Genomic DNA, 5,320 nt, shown 5'->3' with positions numbered 1-5,320 from the left:
ACTTGACTGAATAGAGAGAATCATTTATAATGAGCTCATTCATATCTAGATGCAGATAGATGCATGGAAATACTTCAGCGTTACGAGATGTCAAAACCCATTTACTCTACAAGGTAGGAATGACATCCTGCAAGCCTGTTCCCACTGTCTTTGACTAACAGTGAAAGAAGTAAACTTCAGCCCAACCCTGCATGACATGAATGCTGAATTACTTTGGCCCAAATTAAATAGCATTTACTGAATTGTGACATATAAATATTCTAGGATTTTAAACTCTTTACTGCAAAGTAAAAAGAAAAATCGCAACCATTTCAAGTCAGGGTATGATTGGCCCTCCCTTCCTGCAGTTGGTTAGCTGTCCCTTCCCCTGACTGTGGGCAGACCTGGGTAAGGAAGCCCGACTAAGCAACTGGAGGATGAGCAGATTTTTGAGGATTCTTGGGAACTGAAGGAGCAACCATTAGCAGACAGTCCAGTGGGTTTTTTTAAAAATTTTATTTTAGTTAAGAAGCATCAAAATGAATCTAAGAGCCAGACATACTGGCTGGTATCTATAATCCCAGCAATTTGGGACCTAGGGTAGAAAACTTTGAGTTCAAAGCCAGCCCGGGCAACTTAGCAAGACCCTGATTCAAACACACACACACACACACACACACACACACACACACACAAAAAGCCCACCCACAAATAAACAACAGCAACAATGAAAATAAACCTGAGCTTGACAAGACCTCAGAAAAGAAGCCAGGCTGGTTCTGAGCCCAGTCTGCATGCATGGGCTAGATCTGGGCTAAAGCATGGGTCACTCTTGGGCTCTGGAGTCAACAAGGCCCTTGCTGCAGGTCTGCCTACCTTAGATTAGTGGAGAAGGTGTCAAAGCCCTCATGGCATGGTCTTTCAGGCCAGGTCAGGTCTTGTGCCCCACAATTCCTGCTTCCTTTTTCCTGCATGCTTGGCTCCCTTTCTACTCTGTTAGATTTCCCAGCATCATCTCAAGGAAGTCCCCCTTTTCTGCTCAAGTCGTTCAGTCAGTTCTATTACATATTACCCAGAAAACCTAACTGGTCCCCACTCTGGTCTGTGTTAAGGACCAACACTGGTGTCATCTCAGTCTGCCCAGAAACCTGCTCTATAAAAAAGGAACTATTCTTATGCCCTGAGGAATAATGGTGGACTTTCAGAAACTGAAACAGGTTACTGAGGTGTGGGGGTGCCTGAAGCCCCCAGCATCATTGCAAGTGAAGGCATGCTAACAACAGGAATTTTAGGTAGCTCAGGAAAGAAGGAAACAAAATGATCCTGCAAATTCCTGGAAACCCAAGAGGTGAGAGAAAAGGGGAAAAGATCATGGGGGAATGTAGAACAGGGACCAGGAAGGAAAGTTCACCCAATAAGGTAGCTAAGGGAAATCTTGCTAGAAATGGTTCTGAGTCTCTTTCTGAGCCAAAGAATTGTGAGGAATCATGGAATCGCGATTCCGGCCTAGAAGTGGGGCTCAAGAACCTGGGCTCCAATGCCCTCGACTGTTTAAATGGGGAGGATGAGGCTTGTGAAGGAAAGGCCTTGGCCATGTGGGCCCCAGGTAGAGGAGCTGGGGGAGGCAGCTATTTTTTTCCAGGGAGGCTTCCCACCTGAACATGCTCTGATCAGCATGTCACTGTCCTGCCCGATTGTTGAACTGACTTCAGGAAACCTTAAGGGTCACCACATTTTTGGAGCCCGTTACAGGACCAGATGTTGGAACCCTGAGGCAGCTAATCTGGGGGTGATTCAGGATGAGCTGCTCATTGCACTCCGTTGTTCAAAAATACTTTTACGTCCTTCACCCTTCACTCTGCAGGGCAGTCTATTGTGACTCTATTGGAAACAGAATCTGAGGGCCTAGAAGACAGGCTTAAGACCACCTGGATGGCACCAGAAAAGCTAGAACCAACCTCCTGCTCCATCCCATTATTTTCTTCCTTTCCCATTGGATCTAGAGAAATGGATGGAAAAACTTCCCTCCAGAGAATGAATCCTTCCTTCCTTCCTTCCTTCCTTCCTTCCTTCCTTCCTTCCTTCCTTCCTTCCTTCCTTCCTTCCTTCCTTCCTTCTTTCCTTCCTTGTACCTGACACAATACCTTCATTTATTTATTTATTTATGTGGTGCTGAGGATGGAACTCAGTGCCTCACATATGCAAAGCAGTGCTCTACCGCTGAGCCACAACCCCAGCCCCCAGAGAACAGGTTCTTATGTGATAGAATTTCAAACTCAAGACAGTCTTGCCAATGCATCCCATGCCCTTTTCCAAACAATGGGGCACAGTCTTGGCTTCATAGCTATGCTACCCTGATTGCTGGCACAGAGGAGGGCAGGAATCTCCACTGGCAAAAAGTGTAGGGTGGGGAAAAGAGTTGGATGCCCAGATCTGGTGGAAGGAGGGGTTTGCCTGTGGCACCTAGTCAAGTCCCCTCTCCACTCTCAAGCCATGGTTGCAGCAGAGGGGCTTTGGAAGCATCCTTTTAGCTCTTCGGGAGCTTAAACTGTGAACTCACAGGGCCAGCCACTGAAAGCATATTTTTACCTTAGTTGGGATGCAAAGAGACAAGTTTGCCAGTAATCTTTTGGTGGAGACACACATATCAAAAACTGCAGGCGCGCACACAGGGCTTCACACGGGGATTTGCAGGTTCCTCCGCCTCCCTCACTGCAGAGGCTGAGCCTGACTTTCAAAAAAGGGCATGCAGCCCTTGGCAAATCTCAGAGGAAAACTCATTGCATGTTAGTGCCAGGGGCCTCGATCCTCCTTTAGGGATTTCCTCTGAAAGCCTCACAAAACAAGAAGGAAGTCTAGGTGAAAAATCCAAAGTGTGGAGAATGTCAAAGGAATGCAGCATTGTTGATTCCTAGTGGTATCTGCCTGGATATTAGATGCAAATAAGTGCTAATAACTACAGTTGGAAAAGCTAATGGAAAAACCACCCTTCCCGAAGGATGGCTATACACAGATGCGCAGGGCAGCTGAGGTGCCTTACTCGCCCCACTCACTGGTCAGAATGAAGCCTGTGCAGACTCATCCTATGGAAATAAAGCCTGTGTGGACTTGTTCCCTGGAGGTATTTATTATTGTCCACAGCCTCCTCCTAATTTTGATGCTGGGCTCTGAGAATGGAAACTCCCCCTCTCTCCCAACTGCCCTGTGTGTGTGTGTGTGTGTGTGTGTTTGTGTGTGTGAGTGTGTGTGTGTGTGTGTGCATGCACTATGTTCATGCACTTGCATGAGAGCCCTCACCTGCCCTCTGGAGTATGGGTGGGACTGAAGAAGTTCACCTGATCATCAGGCCTCTGTGGCCAAAGTCCTGTGATCTGCTCAGGCCCAGCTGCAGACAGAGAGCTCTTTGGCAGATAGACCAGGATCTTGGGTAGTGAGAGGCAAGAAATGGAGGAACCAGGGGACTACAGAGACAGGGACAGGGCAGTGCATTCTGGTCTAATCTGGAGGCAAGTAGCCTTCTGTTCAAGCCATGCTCTCCTTTGTTCCTTTCTTCTCTCTTCCTTATTTGCTCTGACAGCTTTTGAAGGTGGGACAGATAAGAAATCTACTGCCCTATTCTTCCTGACACTTGGGTCCCTGTCCCTTGTATTCAGTTCATTCAACCTGCACCTGAGGTAGAGTAGGGTGAATTCAGTCACATTCTTATACACCACTGCACACATAAAATAACAAATGCAGCTGGCAGAGCTGGGCCACAGCACAACCCTGAGTCTGGGACAGTCTGATCTCAGAGTCCTAGAGAGGAAAACCCAGCCTTGAACCTAGTTCACTTTGAAATCAGCATACCTGGTCCCCATCCTGGCACTGCCATTCTCCAGATGCTGTGGACTCTAACAATTTGCTGGCACCCTTGCACCTCATTTTCCTTTTCTGCAAAATGGGAATGAAATATCTACTTTGTTGTTGCAGGAAAGAAAGGAAGATCGTGAAAGCATTGGTATGCTTTAGTTCATCTTCACACCTGTTGGGGACCATTTTTGGATATGCTTCCTTAATGCTACCTGGGGCATTAAGGAAGCCTCAAGGTCATCCAGGCAGTCCAAGAACCCTCGTTCCAGGGACTCCCTGACTGTCCTCAGGATTGGCTCTGCTCCCTGCCAGGGCTACCCCCACTCCTCTCTGGTCACTCAAGAGCCACAGATCCATCCCACTCTTCAACTCCATGTGTCTTCTGGGTCAGCCTCCTGGAGTCAGGCCAAACAACTGGTAGATACAGAGAGAGAATCCTTCACTCTGTTTTACTAAAGGCTTTTCTGTATGTTTAGGAAAATAATGCAAGTCCCTTCAAGACCGAGAGGTGACTGGCTTCCAGCAATTTCCTATAGTTCCCCTGAGAAAACAGCTTTCTGTTCCTTCCCAGCACCGGCTTGCCCCCTGCAGGTAAGGGCTGTCTCTTCTCAGGCAGAACAGGGACTGGAATCCACAGTCCGGCCCTGGTGTTCCTGCTCTGGTCTGGTGCTGTGTGACCGTGGCTGAGTTTCATCCCCACTCTGTTATTCTGGGTGTGTATGAGGAGATGTTAGTTGGTCCAGCCCTGAGGCGGTGACTGGACAGGGACTTTCAAAGATGAAGCCTGCAAGGGAGAACTTGGGTTACTGGGCACCTTTAGCAGAATCTAGAACCCCAAGGATTTGGGAATCCAGAGACCTTGACCAAATTCCATAAGACTGTAGCCAAGGAACTTCTTCAAATCTTCCTCATTATCCATCCGATGGCTTTGACAGGCCCTGCGCCTCTGGGTCCAGAGTACACGACTCTGCCCAGCTGTGTCAAGGCCCGCCTAGTGGAGCCTTGTCCTTTTCCCAGGTCAGCACCGAGTGCTCAGTGGCAGCACTAACGCAGCGGAGAAGCGCTCTGGCTGGAGTGGAGCCAAGAGCCAGACCAGAGTGCAAGCTCTCAGAGATTCGGGAGACCCGCACAGCCCTGGCCATGGCCGCCCCACCCCCGCGGCCGCCGGACCGCACCCAGCGGCGGCTCCTTAGGAGCGCGCGGCCAGCGGGGCCGCGGGAACCGCAGAGCGCGCGTGGGCGCTGCGCCCGTGAGCTCCCAGGAGGGCCGGGCGATCGCGGGAGAGATCCCTTCCCGGCCCGGCCACCGCCGTCGCCTCCACCACCGCGGGGCGGGGCCCGGGCCGGGGGCGGGGCGCCGGGCGGGCGCGGCGCTATTTCCAGCCTCGCCGGAGGCTTCGCTCGCACTTCGCTGGGAGCCTTCCCGGCGCGTGAGCAGGATCCGGTGGCGCTGCGGGAAGGAGGGAAGACAAGGCGGTGGCGGCGGAGGCGGG

This window comes from Marmota marmota, unplaced genomic scaffold, assembly GCF_001458135.2.
Source record: "Marmota marmota marmota unplaced genomic scaffold, marMar, whole genome shotgun sequence".
Taxonomy (NCBI): domain Eukaryota; kingdom Metazoa; phylum Chordata; class Mammalia; order Rodentia; family Sciuridae; genus Marmota; species Marmota marmota.
Note: the sequence above shows the minus strand (reverse complement) of the source record.